The 18,989-nt window shown below is 48.3% G+C and overlaps 1 protein-coding gene across 9 annotated transcripts in view; it reads left to right on the top strand.

The window, feature by feature from the left end:
• Positions 1-18,989, top strand: part of BMAL1 (basic helix-loop-helix ARNT like 1) — a 106,387-nt gene that overhangs the window by 40,571 nt on the left and 46,827 nt on the right. The window lies entirely within an intron of this gene.

The following is an 18,989-nucleotide window of genomic DNA, read 5'->3' as shown; positions in this document are numbered from 1 at the left end:
TAACCCCTACCTCCTTTGCCCTCATGCCCAACATACACGTTTTTACTTTTGTAGAAATAGACTCTCTCTATGCCTATAGTTCTGCAGTTTTCCTTTTTTTTTTTAAGCTAACTGTAAATTGTTATGGTTTTCTTTTCAAGTCCATATGTACAGATAAATGTACCTTGTTATGTGTAACAGTTGTACTCCATGGTATGGGTGCATTTTAAGCTTATTTAATCATCCCTGTATTGGTAGACACCCAGATTGTTGCTGATTTTTGCCATTGCAACCATTGCTGCTCGGGAAATTGTTACACCGACCTGTGAACTTCTGCATGAAATTTTTCTGCTCATAGACACCTGAAAGTGGGACTTTTGGCCTAAGTAGTTTGCCATCTAAAATTTGAATCAATATTGCCTAATCGCCCTCCAAAAAGGCTGTACCAGTTCATGCTCCTTTTAAGAGTATCCAATTATGGCTCCAGTAATCTAGTTTTTTGCTTAACCATGCATGAGAAAAGTAAACTTTAAAAACTCACAAATATGCCATCAAAATGACACATTTGTCTTAGAAAAGCATTCGAAATATATAGCTATAGATTTAATTAAATGATTTTCATACCTAGATTTTGGTGATGGTTATCATCCTGCAAGGTGACAAAAATGTTCCCCAACTGTTGTTACCAATTTAATTATTAAATACTTATGTGAGGATTTCAGTTGTGCCAGGGAGCCTTTGGAAGAACAACAGCCAAGCCACGGCTTCCTTTTCCACTGGTCCGCCAGGGCTGCCTTGTCTTTCCTTCCAAGGGCTGAGCCCTCAGGACGGAGGTCGGGTCAGCATTTAGATAGGAGTGCCAGGCCTTGGGGAGGGGGAGACAGCAGGTGATGTGGTGAAGTACCCGAGGATTCCCAGCATCCCCTCCTTACATATGAAGCCATTTTACATTGACAGGTTCTTCCCACATGTATTTTCTCATAGCATCCCTATGACCTCCCTGTGAAGCAGGCACTCCCCTCTCCCCTCATTAAATCTGGAAACACTTAGAGTCAAAGGTCTGACTTAGTGAGTGTCACACAGATGGTCAGGGTCAGTGCACTGGGCCGGGTGTTCTGACTCCAGATATGGCGGAGTCAGAGCCCTGTTAGGCTGAGTGGTAGTTTTTTGCCTATAGGACACCGTAGACGTTTCCTTTACTGAACTGGGGGCAGAGAAAGGAAAGGGAAGTGATATTCCCAGGCTTCCTGTGTTCATTTTTGTCCACAGCTTTCTGCTAGCAGTGGTAACATTTACAGTCATGTTCTCGAATATTTCCTTAGCCTTTGGGAGGGATCTGTGAATTCTTGACCAGGAGCCTTAACTGATCACAGGTGGTTGAGAACTGCTGACTATATCTCCTCCTTAAAAAGGACAGGTCTCAGGAGATGGTCAGCTTACTGCCTACTAACTGTGTGTAAAATTTTGAATTTCGTCTTCTCCAGAGACCTCTTTTCTGCCTCTCTGACCTTGTGTCTGGCTCTTGCTAACAGGTTACCCTGTATTGGCCAAAGCTCCTTAGCAGTAACCTCACTTGTGAGCCTGCAGGTAAATTTGATGCCCGGACCACTTATCCTTCCAGGATGCCGTCAGCTTCATTAGATCCAAGCAGGGGTCGTCTGGTCTAGTGAAAACAGGGATCTGGAGTCAGGTAGAGCGGGTTCAAATCCCGGCCCCCTCGCTTTTACTACTAGCAGTGTGAACCTCTCACTGTTGACCTTATGTCTCTGAGCCTCAGCATCCTTTTCTACAAAATAGTGATAATGATTCTCTCATACAGGCATTTTGAGAAATAGGCGAATGAAGATTTGAAAGGTGCCTCTCAGATGTTCAGTGCAGAATAGACACTTTATAAATGTGAGTCCTCTCTCATTTTCCTCTATAGAAAGAAAGTTCTCCTCTGGGGATGCTCCAAACTGGTAGCTGCTGGCTGGGGATCCTGGGATCAGGGCAAGGCCTTTAAGAAATAAATGACAGGGTGTGGGCACAGTGTTCCAAGGGCCTGGCCTTCGAGTCAGAGACTGTCATTCCAGCTTCATCCTGCTGGTGACCCCCCAGTAACAGTGGGTAAACCTCATCCCCGCTCCAGAGCTGCATTTCCTCAGTGTGACCTGGGGCTCAGATGCTCTCTAACCATCCTGCTCGCTGCCATAGGAGCTCCTGTGATGGAGCAGGACTTTGGAGTGTACTGGAAGGGATGCAGGCCTTGGTCTCAGGAAGACCTGAGTGTGGCTGGCTCCTGTACCTCCCAGGTCTGTGACCTTGGGCACATCCACTAACCTCTCTGACACTTGTTGTCTGCATCTGTAAAGCAAGGCAAGTAGGACCCGCTTCCAGGCTCACTGTCTGGACGACGGGAGTCCATGGGAACAAGGTCGGTTTCCTTCCCTCTGTCTCCGACTCCTGAGTGCTTTGGTTGGGGATTTGCCAGGGTTTCTGCAGCGGAAACCCAAAACACCTTCCCTAGGTGCAGTGCTCATCACACCTCCAGCACCCTGAGATTCTCGACTCCCGGATTTCTTGAAGTTCCTTTATGTGGTCGAGAAACTCCTCAAAGGAAGCGTACAGCCCACTGAGCTTTGCTGGTGCCTCCGTGACAGCGCCTTCCTTTCTTGCCCTGTCTCGGCTGCAGACAGCAGCTGCAGCGTGAGTCAGTTGCTTGTGTATAAATTCTTCTGCATCTCTCTGCAGAGAGAGCTCCATTCATTTAGCCAGTGTTCGCCATGCCCAGGCCTCATGCGAGGAGGTGGGATATGGAGAGGAGTTGACACACAGCCACTGCTCGCAAGAGCTCACAGGGGGAAAGGTGCAAATAGACCTGTGCTGTCACCCAGGCATGTCATAGGGTGCCATGGGAGAAGAGGACCGAGTGGCCTCTCCTGGGGACCCAGCACACAAGAGATGACTTTGAGCAAGTCTTTAGAGGTGAGGAGGCGTCCACACTGCAGAAGTCCAGGCAGAGTGAGCCAGGCAGCAGGAGCCACGGGGCAGAGGCCAGAGCCCTGAGGGAGGTAACACTGGCTGTCTGTCTGGAGCTGGGGCACGGGGCGAGGACCCAAGTTGCCACGTCCTGGCGGTTATGTGCACATTGACGACCTTTTGGGACCTTTCTCCTGAGCCCCCAACTCACATACCCACTGCTCACCCAGCATCCACCCCTCAGTGTGTATGGGCATTCCAGACCCAACATAACTAAATAGAAGTCTTAGGCAGAAACGTGACCCTCCCCAGTCTCCCCCGTGTTATGTGGCCCCACCATTTACCTGGTTACCCAGGCCCAAAATGTAGGTTTCACCTTTGACCCTGCTCCTTCCCTCACTCCTCACCTTGTGTGTTTACAGTGTTGACAGCTGTTCTATCACAGTATATCCTGAAAGCCGCCACACCTCCCTACCCTTGTCCAGAGGTCGCCTATCTCTCAACAGGCCTCCCTGCCTCCACTCTGGCCCCACTGCGAGCAGCCTCCCACACAAACAGAATGACCTTTATTTATTTATTTTTTCTAAGTATTTATTTATTTATTTGGTTGCACTGGGTCTTAGCTGTAGCAGGTGGGCTCCTTTGTTGTGGCTTACCAGCTCCTTAGTGGCAGCAGGCAGGCTCCTTAGTTGTGGCTCGAGGCCTCCTTAGTTGTGGCATGCGAACTCTTAGTTGCAGCATGCATGTGGGATCTAGTTCCCCGACCAGGGATAGAACCCAGGGCCCCCGAATGGGGAGCTTCGAGTCTCAACCACTGCACCACCAGGGAAGTCCCCCAGAATGACCTTCTAAAAAGTAAATAAGATCACAGCACTCCCCTGCTCAAAACACTCCAGTGGCTTCCTAGCATCCTTGGAGTAGAATCTGAACTCCCTGCCCTGTCCTTCCTGCCCCTCCTACTTCTCTGGTCTCATCTCTTAGCACTCTCTGCTTTGCTCACTCCATTCCAGCCCATGTGTCTTTCTTGCTGTTCCTCTTTCTTGCCTCAGGGCCTTTCCACTTGCTGTTTTCTGCCTGGATTACTCTTCCCCAGCAATCCTCCCTTCACTCTGTTCTGGTCTGTGTTCAAGTGGTGTTTCCTCTATTTAAAAGGCACTGTCCTACCCTCCACCCCTTACACCATCACTCTGTTCTCTTACTCTGCTTTATTTTTCTTCATTAGCGCCTGATTTTATATTATATATTTATTTGTATTCTTTATCGTTTGTCTTACCTAGAATGTAAATCCATGAGGATGAGCCCTTGTCTTAATCTGTCTCATTCACCACTCTATCTCCAGGGCCCAAAACAGAGCCTGGTACACAGGAGGTGATCATCACACATTAGGTTGGTAATGAAAAATATGAATGAATGAATGAATGCAATTTAAGGCTTTGGTGTTTATTCCATGGGCAGTGCGAATCTAGTAGACACCTTTCAGGAGGTGAGTGACGTGGTCAGCACTTTTATTTTAGAAAGCCAGCTGGTGGCAGTGTGGAGGCTGGACTGTAGGAGGCGGCAGCAGGACTAGTTAGAGGCAGATAAAATGGTCCAGGAAATTGATGCTGAGCCCTATGTAGAGCTGTAGAGAGGAAAAGAGGGGACTGAGGACAGGTTGTGAAGACCTTTGAGTATCTTTGGTTCCTATTGGAATAACTTGGTATAGCAATTCTTTTAAAAGAAAAACAAGAGGGGACCAGCTGGTCTGGAGAGAGGCTGGTGACACTCTGTAATGTTTCTCTCCCCAAGCAAATGTCAGCCCCCAGATGCACATCCCCTGCAGTGCAGTTATTATCTCTCTGAGGAGTGACTCTGCTGTTCCTAGACTCCCCGTTCAGTCTTCCACTAAGAAAGTAGTCAAGATGGTATCAGTGAGTCTGATTCTTCTTCCTACAGATGGGTCCCTGATGTTACACACTACAAGCCACACTAAGTCTTGGTTCTTTCTTGCAATGAGTACATTTCTTCATATTTAACTCCAAGGGAGACTCGCTCTAACAAATTCTCTTTTTCTTTAAGAATGACTAGGCTCTGCTCAGGTTCCACGTGGGGTTTACTGATAACCTGGGGGCTAGGCATCTCCTTTATCACAAACATACACAGGAACTCTTGTCCTCTCCTGGGTGTCAGGGAGTCAGAAAGGACAGTGGGCCCACATTCCTAGCCCAGGCATAGCCATGCTGTCTGGCACTGCCTCTTGAGAACTTTCTTCTTGAACTTGAATTATTCCTTCCTCCCCAAATCCCCAATCCTCCCCACGTTTTGATGCAAAGCCTTTCATCTCTGAGTAAACACGTTCTTACCCATCTTGCTGAGGTGTTCCCTCTCTGTCCCTAAGGGGGAGTAGGTCATCCCAGGCCCCTAAGCCTTGGCCCAAAGTTCCTAATCCTGTTTGCAGAGCCCTGTGGTGTGAGATGCTGTCCCATCTGTGTAGCCAGATGCCCGCCTACCACGTCTCCCTCTCTCTTCCAAAGGTCCAGATGTCGTAGGAATGACACTAATAGCTACACTATAAAGCTTCCTGTGTGCCAGGTACTGTGTTAAACCTTCACATGCATTCTGTCTAATCCTTCCCACCCTGCAGGGCTGAGTATTATTGTCTTTTTCACAGATGAGGAAGCTGAGGCTTGGCAGTGCAGTGAAGCTTAGTAGTTACGAGCCTGGGCTGAGAGTCAAACAGACTTGGGTTTGAATCCCCCCTAGCTGTGGACCTTGGGAATGCTACTTAACCTTTTTAACCTTCTTTTTCCAGATGTAGAAAATGGAGATAATATGGAGAGTATTCACAGGGTTGCTGTGAAAAATTAAATAAAATAACATGTTATTTCATAAGTCTATAAGTACTTGCTTACTAAATGCTAGACTTTGCGCTGTCAGTAAATAATAGCTCGTCGTAGATACTGCTTTCCTCAGCAGCACCGTCATCATCCCCATCCCAAGGCTACATGACTAGCATGTAGATGGAGCCAGGATTGGAACCTGACCGTGCCTGGCTCCAAAGCCCACGTTCTTCCCCCGTCCCACACTGTTGCTCCCAAGTTAATCTTACCTAAGACTTTCTGGTCCCTAAGTTTACTCTCGGTCTTCTTGGTTGTGCTGTTTGTCCCTGTGTGGGCAGTGGGCTCAAGCTAAGGCGTAAAAGATCTTCGGCCTCTTCCAGCCCAGTGACCTCTTTTCAGTCATTGACTGGGCAGTCCTCAGTGGCTGGGCTCTTCAGGCAACAGCTTGGACAATTTTCCCTGATCGTCAGTGTCATCTTGTCCGCTGTGAAAGCCAGAGGCATGGCGGGGGTGGGGGTGGGGGGGCTTCCTGTATTGTTGTTTATATCAGGAGGATTATCCAGAGAAAACAGGCACGGCAAAGATAGGGCTGGTGAGTGTTCCTATCATTTGGGGTCACAGATCACTTTGTGAAGCTGGTGAAATGTATGGAGCCTCTCTCCCGAAAAATGCCATGATAAGCTCAATATTTTCTCCGCAGCCCACCCAGGGGTCCTGGCTGAGAAACTGAGACCCAGTAGGTTAATTCACATGCTCTTTTATCCTCCTGCTGTTCCTCATTCACAACCGTGGAGGGCGTTCTGTTTCTGTAGGATGTTTGTATTCGAGGGCTATTGGGCCATCCTGGTAGCAGTTGGAAATACCTGTTTTACTGATATGATTTGCCATTTTCATTTCTTCCCCATATTTGAGAAATGTATCCACACATTAGAACTGGCCTAGTCTTTTTGATGAGACTGACCTACTGATGTGCACATAAATTCAAGCCATAACTGCATCTAGGAGACCAACTGGAGAGGGTTTTTTGGCCCCAAATATCAGACTAATAAGAATTTTATTGTGATATATAGATTATAAAGGTGCATAAGCTTAGCTTCAGTAGGGTTTAGTGGTTTAAATTCAGGTAAATGTAAATCTCTACTTTTTAAAAAATATATAAATTTATTTATTTATTTATTGGCTATGTTGGGTCTTTGTTGCTGCGCGCCGGCTTTCTCTAGTTGCGGCGAGCGGGGGCTACTCTTCGTTGTGGTGCACGGGCTTCTCATTGCGGTGGCTTCTCTTGTTGTGGAGCACCAGCTCTAGGCGTGCGGGCTCAGTAGTTGTGGCACTCAGGCTCATAGCTGTGGCTCGCGGGCTCTAGAGCGCAGGCTCAGTAGTTGTGGCGCACGGGCTTAGTTGCTCCGCGGCATGTGGGATCTTCCCGGACCAGGCTCAAACGTGTCCCCTGCATTGGCAGGCGGATTCTTAACCACTGCACCACCAGGGAAGTCCCTCTACTTTTTTTTTTTTTTTTTTTTTTTTGCATTACGCGGGCCTCTCACTGTTGTGGCCTCTCCCGTTGCGGAGCACAGGCTCCGGACGTGCAGGCTCAGCGGCCATGGCTCACGGGCCCAGCCGCTCCGCGGCATGTGGGATCCTCCCGGGCCGGGGCACGAACCCGTGTCCCCTGCATCGGCAGGCGGACTCCCAACCACTGCGCCACCAGGGAAGCCCTACTTTTTAACTTACGTTTTTTGTTTTGAAATTTTAGTCTTAAAGAGTATGCTTCCTCCCCTTTTCTTTTTTCTCATTCCAGTTTTCAAGGTATGGGTCTGGGAGAAGGCAGATTCCAAGCACCTTAACTCTTTAGTCTTCTAACTTGCTTGTCGACATCTCCTTAGAGCCTTTCCAGCAAAGCATGGAATGGGCTTGCTGTTTGTAACAGGAATCATGGGGGTTGCTTCTGATGCCCGCTCCCCTCCCTGTCCATCCTTTGGGTCTTCACAGAAAGACAAGAACAAACCTTCCACAAAGGAGGCCCCCGAATTTTTCTTCCTGCTCGGGCTACAGTGCCAGTGCCCTCTGCAGCTAGAAGAGGGACTTGGATTTTGGGCACAGGAACTAAATTCATCACATATTAGATCATTTAATATAAAGCTTTTTCTGATGCGTAGTTTTTTCTTTAAAGTTTTTCTTTTTTTCTTTTTCTAAATTATAAAAGCAACAGATGCTCACTTTAAAGCCAGGATTAGAACTCTTCACGCCTGGCTTGGAATTCCAGCTCCATCAACTCGTTAGATGTGCAGGCCTGGGAAAGCACATACCCTCCTTGAAGGCTTGATTTTCTCCTTGTGCAGGAGAGAATAATTTCACCTCCTAACATCGTTGCGAGGATTCAGGGAGATTGGTACATGGGATGCACTTGCAGAGGTTTGGCATGGATTCTTTTACTCAGTGACTGTTTATTCAGCACCCACTCTGAGCCAGTCATCGTCCTAGTTGCTCTGGAAACACTCAAGAACAAGACAGAGGGGGTCTCTCTGCTCTTCTGAAACTCACATTCTAATCAGAGGAGACACAAAGAAACAATTTCAGAAATTAAGAAGCTAGAACCCCCAGGTGGGGTGCAAGCCATAGGAAGGGCCACTTTAGGTCAATGCCAGGGGGGACCTTGCGGGGGAGGCTTGGTGCTATGTGACCCCCTAGACCCCAGGTTTTCCAGGACACTCGCTGTTAACAATTCTGCCCTCTAAGGGTAGGTCCCAGTTTTAAGTTTGGATAATCTGAGCACGTGTCGGTTCTCCATTAGGTGGTGCTTGTTCACTAACTGGCTCCCCATTCCGAGTATGAGCTCCAGGGCTGGGAGCCAAGTCCAGGGCCTTTTGAAGGCCTCCTGGCGAGCTGGAGAAGTGCTGCTTCCCGCTCACCCAGTGGAGCTGACACTGAATGAAGAGCCTCCATGTCAGGAGGGAGGGTCATCGGTTTCTAGCCAGAGCCCATTTTGCTCCAGTGCTGCTTGGAGCAATTTCTCTCTCAGGGAGATTCTGGCACGCTGCAATCCCCTGATTCTGCACATGCAGTTTTAAAAGGGCTTGTGGAGACCATGTGAAAGCTGGGGCCATCCCAACCTGTACGTTGGCATTTGGACCACAGAGCCGTCAGCCCAACACTCCACGCCATCTGCATCGCCCCTCTCAGGGTATAGTATGCATTTTTAAATGACCATTTCAGCCTCTGCATTGGGCAACAGTGACCCAAACCGATTGGTGAGTGAGGCTGCTGAGCAGAAGGGCAAGCTGCCTCTGACTCACCTGTCACATTCATTGCTGACCTACTTTTGTTTGACCTTGATTTGCTCGCTGCAATTAAAGACATTGCTGTGAATGCACTTCTGCTGCTGATTGAAGTCTAATATGTGACAGCCCAGGATCTGAAACACACACATGACCCAGGCAGATGGATGGATGGATAGGTAGTTAGTTTTTCACTTACCTCTGAATTGTAATTCGATCACAAGGAAAAGGCTTAATTTCAAGGACCTTGAACAATTCTTTGAGACTAGATCGAGCAATTCTTTGAGACTAGATACGATGCCAAGGCAGCAGGCCTTGATTCCTTGCTACTGGGCAGCTTAATCAGGAAACGGCCTAGATGGCTGCCTTTCAAGTGGGTCCTTGCAGTAGCTTGGCAACTGGCACAGGGTCATAATTGGAAGAACTTGGCTCTGAGTGTCTGTGGGTGTTTACAGTGCACTATAGGGCAGGGCTTCGTTTATTTATAGAATATTGTGAGCAACAAGCAGCAGAAGGCTGAAAAGCCACTAAATCTCGATTTATTTTTAACAAATTCCATTTTCCCCCTCATCCCAGAAGGAGAACTGAGTTATTAAAAAACAGAAAAAAAATACATCATTGCAGAATATGCCATATCTAATTATGGGGTTGCCAGCGTCAGCCTGCAGCCACATTTTAAGGGCTTTGTAAATCAACCATCCATTCAATCTGTGAACTTATATGACTCCTATTCTTCTTTTAGATGTAGAAGGAAGTTATTGGCAAGTGAGTGCTATTCAGAAGTTCTACACTGTCTAAATTAGGAGATGGAGGGTATAAATATAGAATAGTGTACTTATGTTCTCAAAGGGAAATAAAATTATTCTTTGTTGTCCATCATACTTAGCCATCCAAGCATACATCCCACCGCACTAAATATCCACTGTAGAGTTTTCACTCATCGCAATGGCGGATCCACGCCACTCAAAGGAGCTGTATTGTGATATCTTGCTGAGCCAGACCCTGAGTAAATATTGCCCACATATGTCATGAAAAGACGTGGATCTAACACTTTTGGGCCTTTGTTCTCATAGTGCATTAGAGCTGGATGAGACTTCAGAGAGCCTCTAGTTCAAGTACATCTTATTGTAGCTGGGGAAACTGAGGCCCAGAGAGCAGAGTGACTTGGGCCCCATGGTGAGTCACGGCAGAGCTGCGCTGGGGCCGCAGTCTCTGTGCTTTTCTCTGATGGTCCCTGCTCTACCAAGCTCGGAGCCAGTGAGTTAAGCAGATCTGATTCCTGCCCTTCAGGGTTCACAGTCTCAGACAGACAGACGTCAAGATGGTCAATAATCACCATATGCATGAGTAAAGCAAGTTATATGTGTGCAGTAAACCAGCTAGTGAGTGGAGGAGATGATGGTAAAGTGGGGAATTTTAGAATCTGTGTGTTTGGATACCAAGGCAAAGGTAAAATCAGTTGCTCTCTGACCTACTTGGGAAAAGCTTTATAGATGCTGTGAAGTTTTTTTTTTTTTCTTTTTTTTTTTTTGGCCATGCCATGCAGCATGCGGGATCTTAGTTCCCCAACCAGGGATGGAACCTATGTCCCCTGCATTGAGAGCACGGAGTCTTAACCACTGGACCGCCAGGGAAGTCCCGATGCTGTGAAAGGCGCAGCACATTTGCTGCATATTGCAGGAGGGAAAGTGCGGTGCAGCAGTGGGTGTCAGTGAAGGTAAATATAAATATTGAAGTTTTGGAGGAGCCTGGGAATGGGTCATTGGGGAGATCTCAAGGGAACACCCAAGGGAATGAAGGACTGGGTGCAGGCCAGGGGCAGGTGGTCTGAGTTCCTGGGATGCTCTGCCCTGTCCTGGGACAGCATGGGTTGGGGGGTAGGGCGGCGTGAGTGCTATTGTTCCCAGTCCTCTGACCGCCAGGTAGAAGGGTAATAACTGAGCACAGTGGTCTTCTTTTTTCTGACCCTCAGGATCCTTCTTTGCGCGGCCCTCTGGGCAGCCAGTATCGATGGACTAGAGCTGGCACGGAAGCTGGAACATGTGTCTCTTCCTTGCCCTGGGCCGATGCCCAGCACATGCCTGGGCTGGGTGGGATCTGGGTGTTAGTTCTTTCTGAGTCTGGGAGGGGACAGAGGGAGCTGAAGAAGCCTTTTCAAGGAAGGAAAGACTGTGGAAGCTTCTGGAGAAGACTCCTGTTACAGTGCTGGAGGCCAGCGGTTTTAAACTGAGGTTGTAGTGGGCAGCACAGAGACGAGTGAGTGAGAGAGGAGTGAGTGGGAGAGGAGAGGACGGATCACAGGCCGGAAGAAGCAGTGGGAGTTACTTACAGACAGACAGACAAATAGAGAGGGAAGACAGTGATGTACTGGGACTGAACCTACAACCGCAGGGGAGGAGGTCCGCGTGGGGAGGGAGGAATCGGCCACGGCAGACCCAGCGTCTAGGGGCCTGTGTTACTTAGGCTGGGCCTTTGGGTTACTGAGCACGTTCTTCTCTGAGCAGAGAGGGTCTGTCTTCCTGCCCAGTGAGCTCCTAGCCACCCTGGACAGTGGTTCTCAAACATGTTGCCAGGCGTTTCCAAGTGGCAAAGAATGAAATCAGTACATAGAACATCGCCTGTGTCACCTCCGTAATTTGTTATTTTTCCTTAATCTTTTGATACCTACTGCCACTCACCTGCTTTTGAGTTCTCAGAGTTGAGAATGTATAAATTAGCAGTTTCCACTACCTGGAAAATAGCTGATGAGCTTTAGTTTGGGAATTTCATACTTTTTCTCAGATTTGTATTGTAGTTTTAATACAGCCCAGTAATATTTTTGCTGATAAAATAAAAATTTTCATTTTTATAGTTTATAAAGGTAACACAGTTTCAAGATGGAGGATACCTCCTGGGTGTCCCACCTCTGAACCAGTTTTCAAGGAGCAGATTCTCCCCTTTCTCTGTCTTGTTTCCTGCTCCCGGGCATTTCACCGTGTCCCAGCACCTTTCTCTGTGTGCAGCTCAGCCCAGGAGACCAAGTAAACCCGGGTCGGGGGGTGTGTCAGTAAAAGGTTCAGTGGTAAAGAACATTGACACCTTCACCTGAGAAGAGGTTGGGAAGTTGCCTATGGACTAGGACGGCCCCCATTCTTCCTGTCCCAGTCCCAGCCCATGGAGTTAGCAGGCCTGATCACTTCATATTGTGTGTCCCCAGTAACGGTGGCATTTGTAACTGATGCTGCCTTTAAATTCTCCCAAGTAAGGAAGTGTTCATGGTTTGTTGCCACACCCCTGTCATTTCACTCTTTCTCTGAATCACTGCGCTAGGCACCCAGCAGGCATTCCAGAAACACTGTTGGTTCATGGAGCCATTGCTGGTCAGAGCCCCGCTGTCACTACCACCTGGTGTTCTCAGAGCATTAAGTGAAAGTCCTGAAGGTTGTGTATTTTAAGACCTGTCCAAAGTCCATCCTCCTCCCTTTGGGCTGATGAGCCACACCCTGGCTATCTGCACTTATTTGCTCCTTATCAGAGTGATAGAACGGTCCAGGGGAAGGGCATCAAGGGGTCACTTCCTCTGGCCACCCTCCTGTGCAGGAAAATCCCATCTGTACTGATCAGGACAGTCAGGCCCCTGGCCCCCTGGGGCACCCACCCACCAAGCCTCCTGCTCCCCCTCTACAGATATGTGTGCCTGTTAGAAAACCCTTCTTTATTCTAATCGAAATCTGCCTCTAGGCACTGTTTCCTCATTGACCTAGTTCTGCCCTTTGTAGCAGCACAGAACAAAGGTCCGTAGGCGTGGCGTGACTCCACTTTCTGAGTTTGGAAGTTGTGCTCATGGGCTCCCTTCCTTTCTCTTCCCCACCTTCTTATCTCCCTCCCCAGGGTCCAATGTCTCCAGTGCCTTCTGCCATCCTTGTGCGACATGGCAGTCCACATTAATATTAATGATTGGCAGCATTCACTGAGTGCTTACCATGGACCAGGCTCTGTTCTCAGCTCCTTACGTGACTTATCTTACTACTCACAATCACCTGTGAGGTGGGTACTGTCAGTATCCGCATTTTGCCAGTGAGGAGCCTGAGGAGCAGAGGTCAGATGTTGTCCAGAATCACACAAGGAAGCGGCAGAGTGAAGACTGAGCCGCAGAGCTATAATATCTCATAATCTTAGCGCTAAAAGTAAGCCCGTGGTGCATTAGATTGGGGCTGGTCCTACTTTGACTAATTTTGCAAGAAATCATTGGAAGGGAGCCTGAGTTGAACCATTTCCTATGAAACCTCCTCAGAATTTGTTGTTGTTTTGTTTTCTTTTTTTAAATTTTTTTGATTTTTTATTTATTTACTTTTTGGCCGTGTGGTGTGTGGGATCTTAGTTCCCCAACCAGGGATCGAACCCGTGCCCCCTGCACTGGAAGCACGGAGTCTTGACCACTGGACCGCCAGGGAAGTCCCCAGAGGCCCCAGAGACCTTTGCCTTGTCACCAACAAATGGGTTCATCTGAACCCTGCCAGGCCTGCAGGGTTCATGATGCAGTGAGTTTAGATCAGGGTGACAAATGTGGGCTCTTAGTATTTTCTTTTCCTGCACATGAAGTCAAATGCAATAGGTTTCTTGTTCAAAATGCTTCGTCATGATTTTGTGGCCAGAAAGCAGAGGGAGAAAGGTACCTAAGAATTCTAAGACTGAACCATATCTTCAAGTTCCTAATCCAACGTTCAGTCTCCCAGAACAGCCCCAGCGGTTGTGGAGTAGAGGGGTGCAAGGCCCACCTACCCTCCAAAGCTGGGATGGCAGGTGCTGAATACACATTTTCCTGAAATGCATGCATCAGGAAGGGTTTTGGAAGGGCAGGAGAGGGACGTGGGAAGGGGCATGGCAGGGCCAGTCTAACCTGGGCTTGAGTGTTGGTCTTGCCCTTCACCAGCTGTGTAACTAAGTGCAAGTCACTGGCTGCCTCTTTGCTCTTCTGTAAGATAGAAATAACAGTACCTTTTCCTAGGGATGTTTTGAGGGTTAAATAAGCAGAGGCAGATGTGCCATGAAGCTGTAGTTGTTGTTTCAAACCATTCCCCACACCTGATGATACCTCAAGGTTTGGTGACCAAGCCCTCGTTCACTGTCCGGCCCTTCCTGCTTCAGTGGCATGGGCCCCAGCCCCTCAGCTGCCAGCCGTCTTCTGAGGCATGGAGTGGGACTATGGAGGCATGGGGTCTTCTGGGGCAGTAACAGTCCCCAAAACCCAGCCTGCAGTCACGTTGGTCATCCTGCCCTGACCCTGGCAGCTCAGGCCAGGTTCCCCCAAGAATCCAGGAAAAGGTGATTCATGACTTTATCAAGAGTCTGCTTCCTGTGTTCAGGTGCCCCTGGGCTTTCCTGGTCCAGGCATTGGCCACACTGGCTGAGCCAGAAGGGCTGAGAAACGGACTGAACCATCTTTCTCTTTGTCGGTTGCTTTTCAGATAGCGTGTATCCCAGTTACTATTTCCGAGAGATAAGCAGCAAAGTGAGGGACCTGGTTTCCGAGGTGTGGGCCCAAAACCTGGAGGGAGAGCAGCTTGAAGCAATAGAAAAAGGACTGGATAAAATCTAGTTCTGTAGTTACCTAAAACGGGGCCCTGAGCAGTGTCCTAGCTTCCCTGATACATAGTGTCTCTGTCTGAAAACTGGGGACGCTAATAGAACTAACCCCAAGGTTGGTAGGAGGATTAGATGAGATCCTGGATGGACATAACAAAAGGCACCTGGCACAATGTCTAGCACTTAATAAACATAAATATTATAATAATTCCCTTCCTCCTCTACTGTATACTCTGCTGTTGATTTCCTATATGGCTTTGAGTAAATATCTTAAGCCCTCCTTGACCCTTCTCTTTGTAGAAAATGCAGGTGAAACGTACTACTGGTTGTGAATGGGTTCGTAGCGCCCCCTATAGGACATCTCAGGAATGTGCAGGGTGGTTGGGCTGTCACAACTTGGGGCACAGGGCTTTCACTGGGGGGCAGCAGGGATGCTGGATGTAACACGTGGAGAATAAAGGATTGTCCAACATCCTGCCCAACTTCCCAAAGTTCAGTGGGCATTCATGTAGGTGAGACCCTGTTTATAAAGATCTGGGCCTAGAGTCTGACTCCATTTTACATATAAACATAAATAATTTTTTCATGTTTTTAATATATACTGAATTTTCCAGGAACACAACCACCAGGTATATGAGGTTTACCTATTTGTTATAAATAGATACAAGCATCTCATTATATCTTTCACTATGTCTCTAGAGTAGCTGTGTCCAATCTTTGTGTATTGATAGACATATTATTTTATTTTAACTTTATTTTTTTTCTTCTTTGTATTACAGTCACGTTGTTTTTGAAATTATAAGTGTTGGTAAGGTTATATTATTTACACATTTTATTTCAAGAGAATGAAAAGAATGTTGAAAATATTTGTATTGAGCCTTTGAAAGTACGAGAGAGACAGGGAGAAGGAGAGAGAATGTGTGTGTGTATTTTAGCCTGTAAATCAACTGGAGAAACCTTAGGATAGACTTGAAATAAAAAGAAATGGTTTCACTTATCTTAGAAATGTCCTTTTACATAAGGATATATAACAGAAGTCAGAATTTAACTGCATCCATTGCCAGAGAAATAAGATGTCTGGATGTTTCCCCTGGCCGTTTTAGAAAATATATAATCTTAAAGAGTCTAAAACATAGTTTTTGTTATCTTTTTTCATCTTTGCCATCTCTGTTTTTTCACCCCTCCCAACTGTATGTATGTATTTATGTATTTTAACATCCATGTGTAGATCTTTACTGAAAGGAAAACCAGTCAGGCTCCTTGCTTTTTACCAAGTTTGTTTTTGTTGTTTTGTGGCCTCTGCCTGCGCAAATGCATTGTGTGAATTAACCTATTCATAATCTTTATTTTTCCACTAGGGTGATTGCCTTTTTATTGATTTACAGCAGGTTTTATTTTTGTTTTGCTCCACTTCATTCAGAAAGGATAATAGCTCCTTTACCTGTCACAGAGCTTCGGAGTCTGACAGACCTGAGTTTGAATCCCGGCTTTCCCACTCATGCACTGAGGATTTACAGGCAGTTTACTTGACCTCTCTGAGACTTAGTTACTTCTAATTGAGAATTAAATGAGAAAAACACTGCATGGCACAGAATAAAAGCCCAGTGTGTGGTTTCTGCTGCTGCAGTTTTTGTGTTATTTTTGTTGTGATTCCTGCACTGCCTATTTTCTCAGAAAAAGTATCTTGAGCTCGACAACTCATGTTGTTTCAGATTCTTAGACATGTAACACTCACTTGCTGTAACCAAAGCTCAGAAAAATGAAACTGAAATCACTGAAATTTTGTTTATTCCTTGTGTAGGAAGGAGACCAATGAAAGAAAACAAGGTGATTCCGTTTTAGTTAAAAGAGGAACTTGCAGGGTTATTCCTGGGGTCAGGAAACACTCAGATGAACATCTTAGATCTAGGGCCCTGGCAAGAGGCCTTGAGACTTATCACACAATTAAATCGTCTCCCTCAAACTGTGCTTGCCAGGGCAGGCAAGTGGACAAGTGCATTTCACAAAGGTTCCCAGTCATTCCGAGTTGAAACAGGAAGGATCATCTGGTTAACTGTTTAACCAGTTTAGCACACCTGCCGTGCCCCCAGCACTCTGGTCGATTCACGGCCTTGTGACCCGTTTGGGCATCCTTGCGCTGTAGGCGGGAGGCAGATGGGTGAGAGCCGGCCCTACCTCTTCCTCCTGCTTGGGATGGAGCTTTTGCTTTTCTTTGCTGAGTCTCTGAAGCAACAAAGTATGTACGGAGTCCTGGCTCTGGAGTTAGGCACATCGGGGCTCTGTCCCTGATTCCTCCATTCCAGCTGTGTGATTTTGGACAAGTTGCTACACCTCTCTGAGCCTCAGTGCCACCTTTTACATGATGGTGATTTTTTTACCATCCCCAAAAGGTCATTTTGAGGACCAAATGAGTTGGGTAAGGGCTAGCACCATCCTCAGCACGCGGGATACTCAGCCAACAGGAGGTGGGCGCTGCTCCAGGAAGGCAGGAGGTGGGTGCGTGGGCTGCAGTGTAGTCAGTGATGCAGACCCCCCACTCAGCACGATCCAGACCAACAGCTCCTGCCCTGCTGGGTGGATGAAAAGAAGGCACCTCTTCCTCCAGCTGTCACACGGGGCATGCTGCCTGGCAGGGGGAGCTCAGGTGGGATCTTCACCCCCACTGGCCCCCTGGGCTGGGGGCCTTTGTGTAGTTTACAGACTGGCTACCCCCCTCACAGCAGAAAGACATGAAATCCCGCCGGCTGTTCCCTCACAACGTATCAATAATCGACAGCTTCTTATCACCCGGCCATGGCCACCCAGCCCCGCCTCCTCTTACACCTCACGTCCATCCGTCTTCAGCACAGCCTGCCTGCAAATATATCTAGAATTCTTGGAGCCACTCCTCAGACCAGGCCTGAAGCACATCATCTTTTCCCCAGACTACTGTAGTTGTCTCCTTACTGGCCTTCACTGGTGGTGCTCTCTTTAACCCCCACCCCATATACACTCATGCACACACACGCACATGAACACAGAGCCCCACCGCCAAACGCGCACACAGAGCCCCACCATCACAGACACACACATGCACAGAGCCCCACCGCATACACGCGCACAGACCCCCAACAGGATCCACCCTCCTCACGGTTTCTTCTCAACACTGCAGCCAGACTTAAATCCCACGTGGGATCATGTCATCGTCGTTTCACTCAGGGTCAAAGCCTTACAGAGGCCTGCCCGGCACCCTGTGGCCTCCACCACAGCCCTTTGCCCTGGCTCTTCTCACCTGCAGCACTCCTTTCCCCACCCCCATCTCCCCACAGTTCGACTTTCCGCCCCAGTGTGCCTCCTGCCCCATCTCCGACTTCCTCCCCACCTCCCAGAATCCTTCAGCCTTTAACCCTTTGCTTGCCTTGGTCACCGGAATGTATGCCAGACGAGCAGAAGGCTCCTTGTCCCCTGCCCCAGCCCTGCCATGGAGAACAGTGCCTGGCACTTGGGGGCTCTCAGTAAATGTCTTTTGAAAGGTTAATGAATCGTCGTGGGACAGCACACTCCTAGTGTCTCCATTATGACAGAACCGTCCTGAATTGAAATTTGACTGCCACAGGCAATTTGTGGTGCAAGTTTACTCAAATTACCAATTCTTTCACTGTAGAAATTACCTGGCATATGGGGATGCTTAGTAAGTTCTGTTGGATGCATGGCTTTTGGCCTTTGGGGCCGTGGTAGCCCTCTGAGGCCTCCTTACCCATCAGCAAAATCCTGTGGTGGGTGGGACCGTGCCCCTGACCCTTCTTAGCCGGGTGTTCCCCCCACCCAGAGTCCCCCAGAGTCCCCCATGCAGCCCAGCCCTGGGCGACACTGTCAGCCACTGGCTTCTGCTTCTCCCGCAGTCCCCATCTCTGTAGGGAAATAGTCATCCTTTGCTTTGGCCATCTCGTCTTCCTGGGTCACTCTAACGTTTTGTTATCATCACCTGTTGATCTAACTTTCTCATTATCCTCTTCCCAGCTTTCCGTAGGAGTTATTTCTCTAATTTTAGTTTCATTGACTGTCAAATGAAGAGGTTGGACTTCTTTTTTTTTTTTTTTGCGGTACGCGGGCCTCTCACTGTTGTGGCCTCTCCCGTTGCGGAGCACAGGCTCCGGACGCGCAGGCTCAGCGGCCATGGCTCACGGGCCCAGCCGCTCCGCGGCATGTGGGATCTTCCCGGACCGGGGCACGAACCCGTGTCCCCTGCATTGGCAGGCAGACTCTCAACCACTGCGCCACCAGGGAAGCCCAATGGACTTCTTAAAGTAGCACCTCCCTCTCAAATTCTGAGGAGGCCTCAGTGCTTCCAGCTGCAAGACACGGGCCTCTGGCATGGTCTCTACCCCGCCAGGTCCCTCTCCGGGCCTTTCCC

The sequence above is a fragment of the Delphinapterus leucas genome, chromosome 7, assembly GCF_059928025.1.
Source record: "Delphinapterus leucas isolate spDelLeu-1000000601 "Yukka" chromosome 7, BTC_Dleu_Yukka2, whole genome shotgun sequence".
In the NCBI taxonomy this organism is placed as follows: Eukaryota; Metazoa; Chordata; class Mammalia; order Artiodactyla; family Monodontidae; genus Delphinapterus; species Delphinapterus leucas.
Note: the sequence above shows the minus strand (reverse complement) of the source record. Positions and strands in the feature narration are given on the sequence as shown.